This window comes from Excalfactoria chinensis, chromosome 6 (assembly GCF_039878825.1).
Source record: "Excalfactoria chinensis isolate bCotChi1 chromosome 6, bCotChi1.hap2, whole genome shotgun sequence".
Classification (NCBI taxonomy): domain Eukaryota; kingdom Metazoa; phylum Chordata; class Aves; order Galliformes; family Phasianidae; genus Excalfactoria; species Excalfactoria chinensis.
Window position 1 is genome coordinate 10,132,734 of NC_092830.1, and position 17,554 is coordinate 10,150,287.

At 42.6% G+C, this 17,554-nt stretch overlaps 1 long non-coding RNA gene across 3 annotated transcripts; it reads left to right on the top strand.

The window, feature by feature from the left end:
- The first annotated feature begins 615 nt into the window (after positions 1 to 615).
- Positions 616 to 16,605, top strand: LOC140254211 (uncharacterized). Of its 3 annotated transcripts, XR_011904098.1 has the most exons (7): positions 616 to 913; positions 998 to 1,334; positions 1,436 to 1,639; positions 1,735 to 1,833; positions 2,222 to 2,393; positions 2,497 to 2,626; positions 16,413 to 16,605. It is a non-coding gene; the product is annotated as an uncharacterized lncRNA (long non-coding RNA). The 3 variants fall into 3 exon arrangements; XR_011904097.1 differs by lacking the exons at positions 2,222 to 2,393; positions 2,497 to 2,626; positions 16,413 to 16,605 and having other exon boundaries at positions 1,735 to 2,146; XR_011904099.1 differs by lacking the exons at positions 2,222 to 2,393; positions 2,497 to 2,626; positions 16,413 to 16,605 and having other exon boundaries at positions 998 to 1,051; positions 1,735 to 2,146.
- The last annotated feature ends 949 nt before the right edge of the window (positions 16,606 to 17,554 follow it).

Sequence of the window (17,554 nt, forward strand, 5' to 3'; positions counted from 1 at the left end):
TCTCCCGGAGAACGCTGCAACTTATTGCACACCCTCAGAAGGACCTCTCACCTCACTCTGCATTTTCAGATCTCTCTTCTTTTCCTGTCTGATGCCGCTGATGGCTGTGACCGATATATCCATAACAGCATGCGATACAAACATTCACAGTTCTACCATCATAAGAAATGTAAATGAGTGTAGTACAACTGTCAGGATTTAAAATTAAGAACAAAACTGCTATGTAAAGGGAATTTTCATCACTGAAGTCTTTACAGAGTACCCGTGTCCATATCTGGAGATAACTGAAATCTCACCAAAAGCATTTCTACCTTAAGTGACATGTGAGCACAATCCCAAGCAACACCATACAGAACCATTTGTATAGCTATGCTTCAGATTTCACGTCAGCAATTTTCTCGAGTGCATCATTAACCCACTGGGGAATCAGTCACATCATTGCTCCCATGTTTTCACTGCTGCCTTCAGTCATGTTTTCTCCATCAGGCACAATTATTGTACATGTGTAACAAACTTTTGTTATTGTTGTTGTTGTTTGTTTGTTTTTGGTTTGTTTGTTTTTTGTTTTGTTTTGTTTTGTTTTTGAACAAAGGGAGAGGGAAGTGGAAGCAGAAACAGCACACAGCAGGGGCCGCTGGAAACCGTTAAGGCTGGGGTCGCTCTTTGGAAGGATGATTCAGCTGTCAGGGCCCCCGGCCGGCGCTAACGAGGCCACGACTGTCAGGTGCCGCGGGGCCGCGGCCACCCGGGCGCAGCTGCTGCTCGTCGGCAGCCCGGGGATGTTCCGCCCCCTACGCCTCTTGAGCTCCTCCAGAAGCCGTCGGGAGCCACGAGAGGAGCTTCTGGGATTCATCAGTCGAGGGAGCCGGAGCGGGTTCTGCTGCTGTGTCCGGTCGTAGTGCAGCTGGGGCTGGTAAGTACCGCGGGGGGCTGCTTTTAATACGGGACCTTGGGATTCTATGTCACGTTCTCTGCGTGTTGTGCTGTTTTGTTTCAGGTTGCAGTGAGACGTCTCCCGATGCAGATCAGCCCGGACCGGTGAGCCGATCAGGTAGTGCCGGGACCGTGGAGGCGGCGAGCTCCCGGGAGCCGTTCGGTGCCGTCCGCCCGCAGCGGGAGGACGCCGGGCTCCCGCCGCGCTCCGTTCGGGGCCGACGCGGGGCTCTCGCCGGGCTCCTCCGGCTTCTCGGAGGCGGGGTAACATCGCCGTCCCGCTGCCGTCGCGTTTTCGGAGGGTGCTGCCGCTCTGTTCCCCGAGTCCCAGCGCAGCCCCGGGGCGCTCTCAGCCCCTCAGGGCTTTTTAGCGGCGCCGTCAGGTCCTCCCGATCTCTCCGGTAGAAGCGAACGGAGTGGGGCCATATTCCTCCGTTCTCGGTGCTGCTGGGAATAGGAAGCAAAGCAAAGGGCTGCTGCAGCAAGTTTTGTTCTGTTTCAGGCTGAGCGAAGGCTGCAGCGGAGCCCGTCGTCAGCCCGAACCGGCGAGACGGTGGGAGCGGTGAGCATCTGAGAGCAGCTAGATAAGCTGGGGGCCGCGGCCGAACCACCGGAGAAGGGTTTTTCGGGTTCTTCGGCCCCTTCCGCTTCCAGCGGTGGGAGCGAGCAGGGTGGGACCACCTATTCCACTCGCCGCCCCTTATTTGTAAGTTCAGGAGCGCGATGTCGTTCCCATCCCGGAGACGCGTCGGGACAGCTTGCCCGACCGGAACGCGTTTGGGATGGCTGTGTTGTTTTCAGGGTAAGGGACCGTGGAGAGAACCAGAACTCCCCGTGCCGTGCCTCCGGATGAAGGAAGACCTAGGAGAGCCGGCGGGTGAGGCTCAAGAGGCAGTAAAGGTGGGTAACATCACCGGGGGTTTTGGTTACAGAAGTTAATGGAAACTTAACAGAAGTTGTCAAGTTTGCCAAAGGCAAAGTAGAGATGAGGGAATGCGTGGGCCTGCTGCGATGGGGACCAGCTGGTGAAACGGGATGTAAGCAGGCGGAGGTGCCCAACGCCCTCCGGTGGCTGCTGTGACTGCTCCTTGGGGGCGTGAGACGAGAGAGGCTTTGAGGAAGGAGGAGTTTGTCTCAAGCGTGGTGGAGCTGGTCAAAGGTGATTTAGGCAAAAAGGAGGCCTGCATATTCCCAGACCCTAATTGGACATGCCTGTGTGTGCTGAAGGAACTGGCAGAAGTGAGTACTGAAGAGCTCCCTATCCTGTTCTTTCTGTTCTTTTCTACAGGAAGGGTGTCTGAGGACCAAAGGACAGCCCAAGTCCCTGCAGTGTTCAGAAAGGGTGAGAAGGTCAGCCTGTGCACCCTGGTGGCCCTTCAGAAGCGATTTGAGGAGCTCTTCCAGCAGTTTCAAGGACAGAGCAGGCATCTGGTGTGACTGCAGAGCCTCTGTGGAGGGAGGTGAGTTGTGTTGTTGTGTTCTTGGCTGGTGCATGCTGTCCCTTGGCGTCAGAGGCCCATTCATTTTGTTTGAGAGTGATGGTATGTGGGTTTTCTTTTTCAGGCTGAGGGTGTGCACAAGGAATGGAGTTGGGAGAGGTGATGCCTGCAGGAGTGGAGCATGTTTCATCTGGTGTGGTGCGGCACTGTGGAGTGAAGTCCCCTCCCTGGGTCAGGAGCTGCAGAGTCTCCAGGTAGGTTTGTTTCATGTGGTGTTTTGTTGTGCTGGTGTTAGTGTGGTTTTGTTTGAGGGGGCAATAGAAGGTGTATATTGTGTGGGTGTATGTTTGAGTTGGTGTGTGGTGTTGTGGTTTGGATATGAGTATAGCTATTTTGAACTACTTGTTTGTATAGAGCAGCAAATGCTTCTTTACTCCATATAATAAAATCTGGTTAAAAAGGAGTAATCCTTAATGCAATTGCACTGTAGAAAGTAACAAATCTTTGAATTTATTGATTTTTAAAACAGTGCAGTGTTCTGTATTATAGAACTCCCATTCTCAGTCTACAAGTACTTCTTGACTTATTTCTCCTCCTTATCCCTGTAACCCTGGTAACTTTCTCCTGGACATCTACCCACCTATAATTTGCAGGACAACATATACGAACTTGTTTTTTTTTAGTCTGGTTTAAGGGCCCAAGCTGAAGTCCTGTGACTGTTAGAATACAGTGTTTCTGGAGTCTGTAGGTTGTGGTTTAATGGGGGGAAACAAAGCAACTGACCATGTGTCTGGAACAAAAACAACACAAAAGGCTCCAAAATAATAATAATAATTAAAAAAGCAAATAGTGATTGTTTGGAGTTTATTGCAGTATGTAAATACTGGAAGGAGATGAACAGCAGCTATTGTTTATGTAAGTGTTTCCATCTCCTTGTGCCTTTCTTTTTCATAGCTTTTTTTTAAGATGTGTTGCTTCTGTCCGGCCCTGCTCTTGTGCTTCGATGACATGAATAGGTTAGGGTGGTCCCTCTCTGTGTTGTAAGGTGATTTGTGACTGTGGGAGCTGCTTGGCTACAAATGTTTCTCAAATGCAAACTGGAAGGATTTCTGTTTTGTGAGAAAGAGACCCTTGTTTTTTGGTTGACCTGAATAAAGCCCACCTTGCACTAAACAAAATTTGTGTTGATACATGGAGAGATGTAAATAGTCTTTATCAACCTTTCTGAACCATTTTATTAACATGAAGACTAGGTTTCATTTGTGTAATTTATATCACTGAATACAACAATTTATACTATAAACATTCAAGTCAGTTTTCCACTATTTTCTGCCATATCTTCAAATATTTTCTCTGTTCTTGAGGTTTTTGAAGAAAAGGGTAGTGACACACAGAGTGACCAGTGTTAGTGGGCGTGGTGGTGATGGGCTGATGGTTTGAACTAGATAGTCTTAGTGGTTTCTCTTGTCCTTAATGATTCTGTGACTCTATGAGAAGCTTTGTGAACCTTTTCTTTCTCAGAATCTGTAGACGCATCCTGGCAGTGCATGCCATTCCTCTCAGTAATTGGGGTGTTCTGCTACATTTGGATTCTAAGTAGCTTGTTTTTATAAGTAGAAAGTAGAAATCTAGTTTGTAACCGGAAGCAAGGAGGAATGCTGGTTAGTACTCATTTACTATGGAAGCGATCTGCCTCCGGGGTGAGGACCAGTCAGTCCGTTATTGTGCATTTTGTTCATATGACTTAGAAACTTGCTAAAGAAACACTGTGGATCTCAGTGATATTCTCCATTCAGCAGTTCTGTATTAAGGCAGTGAGTGCTATGGCAGATCCTGTGACGTCTACACTCAGTATTTGGAAGCTGGGACTGATGATGATATTGTGTTACAAAAGTGTACTTCAGAGGAGCTATGATCTACAAATAGCGTTTCTTCAAAGAAGTGCCGGTCATTTTTCTTTGTGCCTTAAAATCTGTGTTCACGCTAAACTAATCTTTACCATATTCTTTAAAAAATAATGAATAAAATATTCATTTTTCATCCTAGAGTCTTACACTTTTAACTGTATCCTCAGCTGTAAACTAAGTCTTAATTGCCTGGCGTACAAACTGAGAGCCATTTAAAGAGAAATTAGGAACTCATTATCTGCTAACTTCCCTCTGTTTGTTATGTTTGCAAGTTTATCTTCCTGTGTTGTTAGTTTTGTCTGTTTTAATTTAACCTTTCATTATTAGTAGTGTTGAACTGCTGTCTAGGTGCATCAGTAGCCAGTTAAGTTTTCCTAAATGAGTATGTATCTGTTTTGCCTCACGTTTATGTTGCAATCAGAATTCTGAGAAGAAATTGTTATTCTAGTAAACTGCTACATGAAGATGATATAAGTCGGTCGAAGTATTACTAGAATGTGAGGGAATGTCCTTATTCCTTAGAGTACAGACTGAAGGTAATGGCTTTTTACCTCCAAACGCTGTCTTCTCATCCTTTCAGCTGTGGTTATAATTAATATCAGTGTTATTACCTCAGCTTAGCGCACTGGAGACAGACTGAGTGCTGATGAATCTGAACTCCTAATTTTAATTAAAATTAACAGTGTTACCTGTCTGTATGGAATATGTTTGAACTTCTCCTATCTTGCAGGTGTGAATATCTTTTCTCCTCTGTGGAACACCTGAAATGCTTAAATCAAGTACCAGAGGTATGTAAGGTTAATATGTAAAAGTATGAGTTTGTATGAAGTTCCAAAGTTCAGCTAGTCCGCTATCCTATGTCTAACAGCTGCCTGTAGCAAATGCTTAGGAAACATCAAACAAGACAGACTTGCAGTGTACATTTCATGAGGTATCCTTCCACCCTTCAGAAAGCTGCAGTTCAGTGCCTGGCTCAACCATAATTAGTTCCCTGTGTTTATCAGCCTTTGCATATGTCCTAAGTCTTTTTCACCTTCTGTAAATTATACTGAGCATGAAATCCTATGGCAAATGAATTGCAAATTGTTTGAAGATTCGAGGATGTGTTTTTTAGTTCATTTTTAATTTTCTATCCAATATCTTTGTGACATACATTTGTTCTTTCATAAAAATATATATATATATATATATACATAAACCAGTTATTAATTTATATAACAACCAGAATTAGTCATCCTCAAGGTAGGATAGTCGAAATAAAATGAAACTTGCTCATTGAGTGTTGCTTACTGGACAGGAAAGTGATATAGGAGATATGGGTATCTGGTACCTGGTCCTGCTTTTGGGAGGTGTTTTTAGTTCTCTGTAGCATTTAAAAACTGAGAAGGTCTCTGCTGAGAGGTGCTCAGTTTATCCGCAGTGCTAAAAAAGCTACGCTGCTGGAAGTATCAAGCTGCTGCTGTATGGACCCTGTTATGTGAATTTCTGCATAGCTCTGTGTATAGAATATAAATGCCCTAATATTCATTTGTTGTATACACACAAAGACACTGTATGGAAAATGAGTGGCTATTGTGTATAGTCAGATTTAATTATTTTTTCCCAGTTAATTTTTTTCTTTTATAAAGCCACAATAAAACTGATGCCTCCTTTACAGTATGTGAGATGAAATATCTGTAAAAGGATAAGATAGGAGATATTCAGAATTTCAGGTCCTATGATGTTAATGGAAATACAGTAAATGAATGATAATATTCTTAATCATGGCTACCATGATTTATTTTTTCTCAGTGCCACAATTACATTCCTGACAATCTACACATGAACTGTGAAAACTTGAAGGTTGCCCCTAAAGTAACAGAGAGGTAATGGCTGTTTTAGTGAGGACCTTACATACCCACATGGATAGACTGCAACAAGGGATCGTGGCAGAGAGGTAAACAGAACCTACCCCCAGAACTGTGGCATTTGGTCAGTGTGGCAGCCCCCAGACACATTTTCCCCCCCGCCCTGCCTGTCTTTCCCCCTCTGATCAGGCAGGAGCTGTGCTTGTGCTGCTGTGGTGTGAGTGGAGCTGGGAGTGATGGCAGCCAACCTCCTTTCTGTATAAAAGCAGCTCCGCTTTGGGAGTGTGGCAACACAGGAGCACTGTGAGCAGAACTTACGAACAGGGAATGCTTGTTAGATGGATGCCCTGGCACTTGTCAGGGAGCAGGGAGGGTCCTCTCCTCTGAGAACTCTGGGGTGCTGCTGCCTCTTATAATTACCATGGTGAGCATCAGTCACAGCAGCTAATCTGAGGCAGCAAACCAGACCAAGGAGATGCAGGCTCTCTGGGCTCATGTGGGCACCTGGGTGGACATCCTCAAGGAGGGGGGGGGAGTGGAAGGTGCAGTCCGTAACGTTGACTTTGGGGAGCTCTGATATCTGGAGTTCCCCTTGGGTGCTGAGGGAGGAGAGGGCTGTCATGGGTGCAGGTATGTCCATGTGTGCTGAGGGAGCTGACAGATGTTTGCTGAAGGTGCTCTCTGTCATCTTTGACAGGTCTTGGAGAACAGAAGAAAAGCCTGAAGACTGAAGAATGGCCAGTGTCAGTACAGGAAGGGCAAGAAGGAGGATCTGGGGAACCAGAGGTCAATCGGTTGTACCTCTGTTCCTGGGAATGTGACAGAACAGCTTGTTCAGGATGCGTCTCCAAGTGATTGGAAGAGAAGATTATCAGGAATAGTCAGCATGGATTCACCATGGGGAAATTGAGCTCAACCAATCTCATAGATTTCTATGATGGTGTCTCTGGCTTGGTAGATGGGAGAGAGCAGTGGGTATTGTCTATGTTGACCTCAGCAAGGCTTTTGGCACTGTCTCCCATGTCATCTTGATAACAAAGCTGTGAAAGTGTGGGATAGATGAGTGAACAGTGAGGTGGGCTGATAACTGGCTGAGCTCAGAGAGTGGTGATCGAAGATGGGCTGTGAAGATGATCAGGGGGCTGGAGCACCTCCCCTATGAAAACAGGCTGAGGGAGCTGGTCTTGTTCAGCTTGAAGAAAAGAAGGCTGTGGGGTGACCTCATTGCAGCCTTTCAGTACCTGAAGGGTACCAATAATCAGAAGGGGAGTAAGCTCTTTGAAAGGGCAGATAATATTAGGACAAGGGAAAATGGTTTTAAGTTGAAAGAGGGAAGATTTAGGTTGGATGTTTGGGGGAAGTTATTTACTAGGAGAGTGGTGAGGTACTGGAACAGGCTCCCCAGGGAGTCTGTGGGTGCCCTGTCCCTGGAGGAGTTGAAGGCCAGGTTGGATGGGGCCCTGGGCAACCTGATCTAGTATATGTGGAAGTTGGGTGTCCCTGCAAGGCAGGAGGGTTGGGGCTTCATGACCCCTGAGGTCCCTCCCAACCTGGGCCATTCTGTGATCAGTGGTGTGGAGTCCAGTTGGAGGCCTGTAACTAGCAGTGTTCCCCTGGGTGTCAGAGATGGATCTGTTCTTGTTCAATATCTTCACTGATGACCTTGATGAGGAGTTAGTGTCCGCTCTCACAAGAATACCAATGATACAAAGCTGGGAGGAGTGGCTGACACACCTGATGGCTGTGATGCTGTTCAGGAAGACCTGGACAGGCTGGAGGGCTGGGCAGCGAGAAACCAGATGAGGTTTAACAGAAGCAAGCGTGGAGTCTTGCACCTGGGAAGAAACAGTTTCAAGTATTGGTACAGGTTGCTGCATGACCTGCTGGAGAGCAGCTGTGTGCAGAAGGACCTAGGGTCCTGGATGAAAGGCTGGCCATGAGCCAGCAGTATGTCCTTGTGGCCAAGAGTGCCAATGGAATCCTGCGGTACATTAAAAGGAGCAGGGCCAGCCAGTTGAGAGGTGATCCTTCCCCTCTACTCTGCCCTGGGGGCCTCACCTGGAGTACTGCATCCAGATCTGGGCTTCCCAGTACAAAACAGACAGGGGTCTCCTGGAAAGAGTCTGGATGAAGGTAGAAGTGCCTGGTTCACCTCCCTTGTGAGCGAGTCTGTTCAGCCTTGACAAAAGATGACTGAGAGGGCATCTGATTAATGTTTATAAATATCTTAATTGTAGGAGACAAAGGGACGTGGCCAGTCTCTTTTTAGTGGTCTGTGGGAACAGGAGATGGGGAAATGGCTGTTAACTGGAGCACAGGAAGTTCTGTGCCAGTAAGTGAAAGATGGAGGGTGATGGAGCACTGGAACGGGCTAACCAGAGAGATTGTGGTGTCTCCTCTGGAGGTGTGCCTATGCGGCCTGCTGTAGGAAGCCTGCTTTGGCAAGGGGTTTGGACTCTATGAACTCTAAGAGGTCCCTTCCAATGCCTATGATTCTGTGACTGCAGGCATCAGGTAAGACAGTGACATGTGTAAAGGTGTAAGGCTTTCTCCCTGGGTATGTTTAAAGTTTCTGAGACCAAATTGAGATCATTTTGGTTTTTGCAATAGAAGTATCCTATGTATCCAATAATTTACATCACGTTTCCACGTGCCTCTGTTAATAAAGTCTTCATGCACTTGAATAATCTTAAGCAGACTCCTATACTTGTAATCAATCAATATCAGCTTGAAGTAAATCTGCCTATTTAAAAAGCCTGACATAGGGCTGCTTAACAATATCTGCTTCCTGTTGAAGTACTAGTGCTGAAGCTTAGAAGACTTTTCTGCACTGCAGTCCTTACCAACCAGTTCATGTCATTATGAATTATTATACTGGTTGAGAACTGGTTCGTAGTGGATGCCTGTCAGTGACTGACACCACTGCTTGCTGAAGTTGTGCTGAAACTGCCACTATTCAAATGCATAAGACTGAGATGTGCTGGACCATGTAGCGTTTGTCTTGACAAATGTGACTTTGACTGCTAAGCAGAGGACCACGTAGTAGTACAAATGATCTCTATACAGTGAAGGTTTTGTCTTTCTGTGTTTTGATAGGACTGTATGCTGTTTGGGACATGATGGAATTTTGGCATTTCTTCTATGTTGCCTTCACATGTGCTGTGGTAGTTATGGACCTACACGATTGTTAAACAAGGGGGATTTTTACTTGGAGACTTGGACCTGATATTCATTATAGATAATTTGCTCATTCTGTGTATTGTGCAGCTTTTTTCTTTGCAAATTAGTCTTGAAGTAGAAGTAATTTATCTCAATATGCCCTGAGGTCAGCATACAAATGACTTTAAAGACACAGTATCTGTATTTTGAGTCCACATAGTGTGCTGAATATATCCTTACAGCACCTTTCATCCTAAGAATCATTCAGATCTTCTCAGAGAGGAATGCCCTTAAAGCAGTGGTGTTAAGAGAGAATATTGGTTTTGTACAGGTTGTTTAAACTTAGTGGCCTGCCAAAGAATTCCGGGGCAGTATTACTTCTTGAAATGCAGCTCGGTGCCCCGCAATGCTCTTGAAATGCAGCAGATGAGTCACTGTCATGCTGATGCATATAGATACTTTATTCAGTCACTGTGATTATTTCATAAAGTCCTTTAGACTTATCTGATAAATAATAGAAATCAGTGGCATTTCTTATTGTATTGTTTGTAGCTGCTGTAAACTATTTTTTAAGTTGCATGAATGCTAAGAGTTATGTGACAGAATTAACATCTGTAGAAATTGTGTGAAGCTTCCTTGTATGGGTAAACCTTAAATACATTTCTTGCTGGATAGAAAATAACAGGCATATTACTTAATTTATGCTAGATATTGTGCTTTGGTTAGTATGACCGGAATTGGATTCCTTTAGGAAGAAATTAAACTAGAAGAGCACCTCTTGGGGTGAATCAGTTAACGTTGGAATAAAAATAATAATAATAGATGTTGCATTTTAAGATTTTAACAGTAATGCTTAGCAGAACTGAAAAACAAAAACTAAACAGCTACAACAAATAGACACTTGTACAGTTGAGAATAGATATTGACCAAAAGACATTGCTGGAGCTCTGAAACTAATCATTAGTTCAATAATCATTAGAATGTTGTTGTTTCTTAAAAATATCAAAGATTGAACTGGATGCAAGGTCTTGGGAACAATTGGGTAAAACTGACCTTCTGTCTTGACCTGTGATCATCCTATCAGGGGTGATAGCTATGCAATTCAGTTTGTCATCTATTTTCTGTTGTTCATTTAGTTGTAAGAACGAAGGAAATGCAACTCTTATGTGACTTTAGACTCCAAGTGTTAGGGAAACATCAGCAAGTTTTTCCCACCAGGTATGTGGAATCTTCACTGCTAGAAGCTATGAACTGTCTCTAGACAGACTCTTTATTCTGCATTGATTCCAATGTGAAAGCTCACTGCAGAATATGAGAAGCCTGATTACGTTACCTTCATTACTTGTTGAGTCTTGCAAGCCAGATAGTTTACAGAAAAGGGACAAGGAAGAGATAGAAAAGAATTATATCATTTTTCTAAGTTGATCTTTGGTATGCTTATGAGTATATATACTATCTCTAGCTGAAGACTTAATAATTCCCTGAAGATTCACCTGAAGATATACTTGTGTTGCACAGCAGATAATAGTGGTTTTGAAATGCCTGTTCTTCTTGCCAGTGATTTAAGAGGCCTTAGGAGGAGCACAAGCTGAGATATTTTGTTTTTACTGAAAACCTCTTAAAAGGAGAGTACCCCAACAACTCTATTTCAGGTCATATATTGGCTTGAGCAGTGGGACTGGGTGAACTTCTTGAGGTTCAACCAAGTCAAGTGCAGTTTTGCACTATGGTCATGCCTACTTTTTGCTATCATTACATGCCTGGGGAGAAAAAAAAAAAATTGTGCACAGCCCTATGGAAAATTATTTGGAGTTCTGTTGCACAGCAAGTTGAATGTGAGCCAGCGATGTGCTCTTACAGCCCAGAAAGCCAACTGCATCCAGGATTGCATCAAAAGAAGCACGACCAGCAGGGTGAGGGAGGTGGTCCTGCCCCTCTGCTCTGCACTTGTGAGATCTCACTTGGAGTTCTGCATCCAGATGTGGAATCCTCTGTACAGGAGAGGTACGAACCTGTTGAAGCACATCCAGAGAAGGGCCACAGAAACAATCCAAGGAATGGAACACCTCTACAACAAAGCTGACAGATCTGGGGCTGTTAAGCCTGGGGAAGAGAAAGCTTCAAGGTGATCTGATAGCAGCCTTTCAGTATCTAAAGTGGGGTGATGACAAATAAAGGATATGGACTCTTTAGCAGGGTCCTCTGTGATAGGAGAAGGGGAAATAGTTCAGATTAGAGATATAGATTGGCTATATAAGAAAGGTGTTTTTTAAAATAAGAGTGGTGGGGGCACTAGAACATTTGTCTTCCCTGTTATTTCTTATGGTATAATTAGCATAGATAATCATTCTCCAGAGTAAGAGCCATGTTCTGTTGATTCTATTTTTCTACTTTTTCCAGAGTTCAGATATCTAGAGGAGAGCAAGAAACAAACAGGAAAAGTGCTAGAGAGACACTAGAAGTAGAAATCATCTCTGTTCTCGAGTGTAAAACTGTAGGTGAAAAGGGGTTAGTATAGTACCGTCTTTTCCTGTTATTTATTTTTTTTTTTTTTCCATGAAGCTCCTTTATCTAAGCTCAGGTAAGAGTCATTGGAACAAAGTATTGGTAACACAGCTCCAAGACTGGTTTCTCTGTTTTGAAGAGGAAATAAGGCTGGGGCATGCCCTTCACAGAGAGTATCTCTGCGGTAAGTAGGCAACGAATACTACTAGAATATGGCCAAACAAACCTTTAAGAACTAGGTTACAGGTTAAGGTAGTAACATGTTTTAAAATTTCTGTGGGCTGAAGTTAAGCTAATCTATGTGGAATTTAAAGACAAGAACACCCCTGAATATTGTGTATTCATGCAGAGTGAAAACAGAACTTGTTGGATAACATGCTGGTACCAACAAGGACTGCTTTAAGAACAGTTATATGCATTTCTTCTAAATGTAAAGAACTGTACTGGAAGAGTATCAAAATCAACTTTTCATGCATGTTGTATTAGAATACATTCCTCTGTATATAATCTCTGGAGTGCTTGCCCTATATTAGCAATAGGACTACTTACTGATCCTTGTAAGTATGCCTGGATTGATTCTGTTTGAAGATTTAGGTGACACCCAAAGTTATTGGGTACTTCAGCAGCTGAAATAGAAATGCTGTTCCTCTCCTCTGCTGTTTTCTCTGGACCATGCCTCTAACAAGAGTAGTGAAATTGTGTATATTGTTGAATTGGACAGGACGGTGATTAAAGTATTGAAACATAGTGCAGTACCTCTTGAAACATACTTCAAATACAGGATGGAATATAAATGGAAATGAAATCACTTATGTACAGCTCACCTTAACGAAGTGTTCCCATGCAAATTAATTTGAATATTAAATGTAGGTATAAATATTATCTGCACTTTCTTTCTGTGCCTAATCCAAACCCAGCTGTGCCGGCCTGAGTCTGTTACTTCTGGGTGTTTTCCTATATTCTCCTGTTCATCCAACTGACTGTCACTTTGTATCCTGACAGTGTTTACCAGAGAGTTTCATTTTAGTATCTTTCCAAACAGGTGCCAGCCAGTGCACAATGTTCCAGCCTGACAAAAGGCTTTTGAATTTCATGCTGCACAAGTGGATTCTGCTCCACTGTCTGTGGAGTACCGTGATTTTGCCAGCCCTGTGTTTTACTTTGGTTTGTAATGCCCCTTAGCAGTGAAGGCATTAACAGTTGGTGGTTCTGTGATATATTTATTTATTTTTTTATATATTGTGTTTTGGGAATTGGTGTTAATGGAAAAACTGTTCAGTTCTGCCATTTGGAGATAATATGAAAGGAGGGTGGTGCTAAATGAGCATTAAAATGCTGATATATTCACATGATACTGTCTTTAGAACAATATAAGAGCAGCCATATGTTTTGCTTTAGAAATGCACAGCGTCCTTCATCTTAAGTTGGATAACATCATTCAGTTAGATTAGTTCATGCTTTAGTAAGCGTCAAATCTGGAGGTGTTTCTGCATGATTTTCTGTCTCTTAGGGGATAGGATTACATGCTACCATTTAGGAAACACCTACCAGTACTTTCCAGCCTCGGGTTGTTTATACAGATCTGTACGTGGCTTTGGTACCACAGATTCCCATGGATTTGTTTTTTTTAATAATTATCACTTTTGAAATCATGCTCAGTGCTATGGAGGTGCACTCTGCTTAAAGGGAGACAAACAGTTTGCATAGGGCAAGGAGACTTAAATACAGCTTATAATTTTAAATTGAGCATACAGAACATGTATTTTCTTCTGTAAACAGGTAAGCTTTGCATAAATTATCAGGGAAGTTTGTATAATTTTTTTATCTTAATGCTAGATGAGATCAAGGTAAGGGGGAACCAAAAGTGTTTGGGCCAAAGGAATCTGTAGGAGTTTCTACCAGTTTGGTTTGCTGCCATTTGCCCCAGGGTGCCTGCAGCTTTTAGTGCAGCTTCAGGAGTGTCAAGCAGCACTTCTTCAGTGTGTGAGAAAGACCTGTACTTAAACACAGCGTGCAGTGCAGCTCCCAGACACATGCAGCACTTTGTGTCACAGCTCATGCTAGTTGTTCGGCAGGTGTCAGAGTGGGTGTCCCTGTCAAGGAAGAAGCAGGGACCCAAAAGGAAGACCAGATGACATGTGGGTCTGTTACTAATTAAGGTGGGGACCTTGTGACACAGAACAGAGGAAAGGCTGAGGTACTGAATCCTTTTTCTACTAAGCTTTTTTCTTTGCAAGACTGACCTCTGGAAATGATCCACAACAGCAGTAAACAGGGAAGAGGAAAAAGTGAGCTCCGGTTCCTTATTTCTTTATGCACAGTGATCTTGTTCTAGTAAAATGCTGTCTGTTGCAAGCATCCTTTAGAATTTATGCCACAAACACAAAATGGCATTTAGCTGTTATGTATATACATTCTTGCCTCAAGCTGTGAATGTTTTCAGTTGGATAACTTTCTATGCAATCTTCAGTCATCAAGGCTTTAAGTAGATGAGGAAAAACATACCAAGTCATTTATCAGTGGCTATTGTGAAGAATGTAGGGAAACGAATTCATTGGAGCTTTGCAACCTCAAAACTAGTTCATAGGGCAAGCATAGTTGATGACAAACCCTATTTAATACACAGATATCTAATAGAGTTTGAGTACTGTGTGCTCCAAGTGTTGATTCAAATTTCAATGACTTTTGATAGCATTAATTCTCATTGTGGTTCATTGTTTTTCTGTTTTTAGTTGACTCTGTACTTCTTCAGATGAATACTGTGTGCTATAAAAGATAACTGGTTGGATGTAAGGAGCATAGGATTTTGAAAATTGAGAAGCTGTGACAATGCTGAAGTATTCTGATCTCCAAAAACACAACTTGAATATTTTAATTTGTCATCAGAGTGGGAGAATGGCTCTAGGTAATTTCTGGTTGTCTTTATTTCTTCCATCTGCTGCTAATAAAAAATTAACTCGGTTGAAGTTTGGGTTAATATTATTTCTAGTTGCATATTACCTCATCCTAGTTTAATGAGGATTCCAGTCTCTCAAAATATTGCCTTGACTGTTGTGATTCAGCTTACAAAAATACCTGCTGATGCACAAGTACGAGGATGAGTCTGCAAAAGGAATATTCAGTGTTTTTCAGTGTAAATAAATGAATCATAGCCTTGATGTTCTGAGCTGTAGGGAAGACGAGCAGCTTGAAAAGTGAGTGTCCAACAGTTTGTTGACCAAATACTTGATTTACCTGTTGAATTTTCAATTACGTGCTTTGTGAACTAGAGAAATGTGAGAAACTTCAAGCAGATGCATTGGGTATTGGCTGCCAGAGAGTTAAGGAAAAGTTTATTTTTTTCTAACCTGCTCCATAATTACTGTGACTTTATAGTAGAAGCTGAGGTAAATGTCCTATAGAGCAAGGTAAAGAGCACCAGATCAAAAATTTGTTTCAGATTTCTATGTCTTCATTTGAAGTTGTCAGTGCTGCAAGAGTTCTACCCCTTCATAAGATTCTTTAATCTTGAGAAGTGTTAGGCTGATAGCAAGGAAGTTCATGCCTTCTCTGCATACAGAGCAGTCTGGCATATAAACAGATTTAGCTCCTCCATAGTGATAAGACCAACTGATTTCAATCATACATATAACCCTTCTTTTTTGTCTGAATCTGTTTTTGTATTTATTACCGTGTTTTGTTTTGTTTTATTTTCAGAAGGGCCATGTTCCCCATCTCCTACTAACTGAATTATCTTGGCAGGCAGAGCACAGTCTAGATGAGTAGGCTTTACTGCACCAGTCCTAGCCTCTCTTCTTTGAATTGTCATACTCATTATTTATTAGCAACACCTATGTTGCTTTTTGGGTTACTTTTTTCTTTTTTTATTTCTGTTAATTGAGACATGAGCACAATATGAATAGCTGTTATATTGCCTGTTTGTAAGCTTACTGAAAAGGCTGATACACAGAGTGGGATATTTAACAGGTAACTTCCTATCAGCCTTAGAACACATCTGTATTTGCCAGCCTTTCCATTCGGGGTGGAGGTGTTTGCATACTCTATCCCTTTCTTGTTGCCTTTGATCAGGAATTTCTCTTGACTCCTGATGTCAAGGCAAGGGTTCACTTGGCTGACTTCTTGATGTTTAGTGGATTACATGTTTTATTCCTTTATTAAAAATATTTAAGTATTTTTTATATTAGAGTATTCAAATGTGCAGAATGCAGTGTAACTGTGGGAAGCTCTAGGGGCAGTGCCCATATCATGTTTTTACACCCGCGCTGTAGAAGACTCAGTGTTTACCCATTAATGTAATTGATAGTTCTGAAAAACAAATAAAACAGTAAGAAGATGAACTTTTCAAATCTTACTTGTCCTTCCAGTACCAGAGCATCTCTTAGTTGTGCAACACTTGATATGGTCATCTGCTGTTTCTTTTCTTTCTTCCCAAGGGACGAGCGTGCTCCAGCAAGCAGGATTAGTTGTTTTGATTGCACAGCTGTTTAGTTTTAGTTGTATGTGCTAGAGACAATGTCCTGCATTTGGTGTAGAGATTCACTATATTTTTGATTGCATCCACTTAGTGATTCCTTGAGGATGTTAAAAATTACTGGAAAATATTGTTCCTTGTTTCCTTTCAGAAATGAGTGAGCTACCAGTGAAAACAGAGTTGCCCATCCACTTGTTGGTGGAGTCTCTACTAAAAGAGCTCAGCTTTCTGACAGATTACACCTCAGTTCACAACACCTTTCAGACAAGATGTAACTTCTCTAGTAGATGATGGTGTCAGATAATATCTGCAGAAATGAAGGATGAAAGTGACTGTACTGGGTATCATCTGATACTGGATCCAGAGTATGTACCAGTTCCTTATGATTCTTCATAGTAAGGCAGGGAAGATATTTAAGTCTTTGAATCACTTAGAAACGCATCCAAAATTTTGAGTCATCCTCTGCTAAGCTGATAACTGAAATCAAGGAGGGTTGATATGTGCTCTAAAATGGGAGCTGTTTTTCATTGTGTCCATTTTCTGGGGGTGGTAATGTGTTTTCTTTCTTTGTATAAAAGCTAAGATTATTTCTAAGTGCCTAAGAAGAACTCAGGCTATTAAGATGCTGAGGTACTTCTGAAAATCTTGACCTACAGATGTTTTGAAAGATTTTACAGTAACAATCGACAGAAAAAATATATTTTGATAGCAGATAATAACATCTATCGTATATCAAAGATACCAGTCAGTTTGTTACCAAATACAGTCTAGACTGGAACTATTAGAAGGGTCAGTAAAGCTTAAACCCTCCTAATGATGACTGAGCCTGATGATTCCTGAGTGAATACAAACTGGATATTCTGCTGCCACTTGGGTTTCTGAGATGATGATTCTACTGCCTTGCTCATCTTACTACTCAGTTCCTGGCAAATGCTCTGGCTAACCTGGGGTAAAACGGTGGCCCACGAGAATTTGTCTTCATTCAATTCAGCCAAGACAGGTTGGACGCTGGTGCAATACACCGTTTGTATCACAGCCTGTTCCCTCAGGTCCTGGGTTCCTTTCTCCAGGGCAATCCATCTGCCTGGGTTACATCCCAGGTGGAAGAGAATTGCCTAAAAGGAACCTTCTCCTCACAGCTCAGTTATTTGTGCTTCTGATGCATAGAAGGGGCGTGCAACGGGCATAGCCCATTGGTGGGAGCAGCATATACTCTGTAATCATCACTGTGTCTCCTCCCATAGCCGTATTTTGTACCATTGCTACAACGAGGAAGAAAGTAGCAAAGGACAG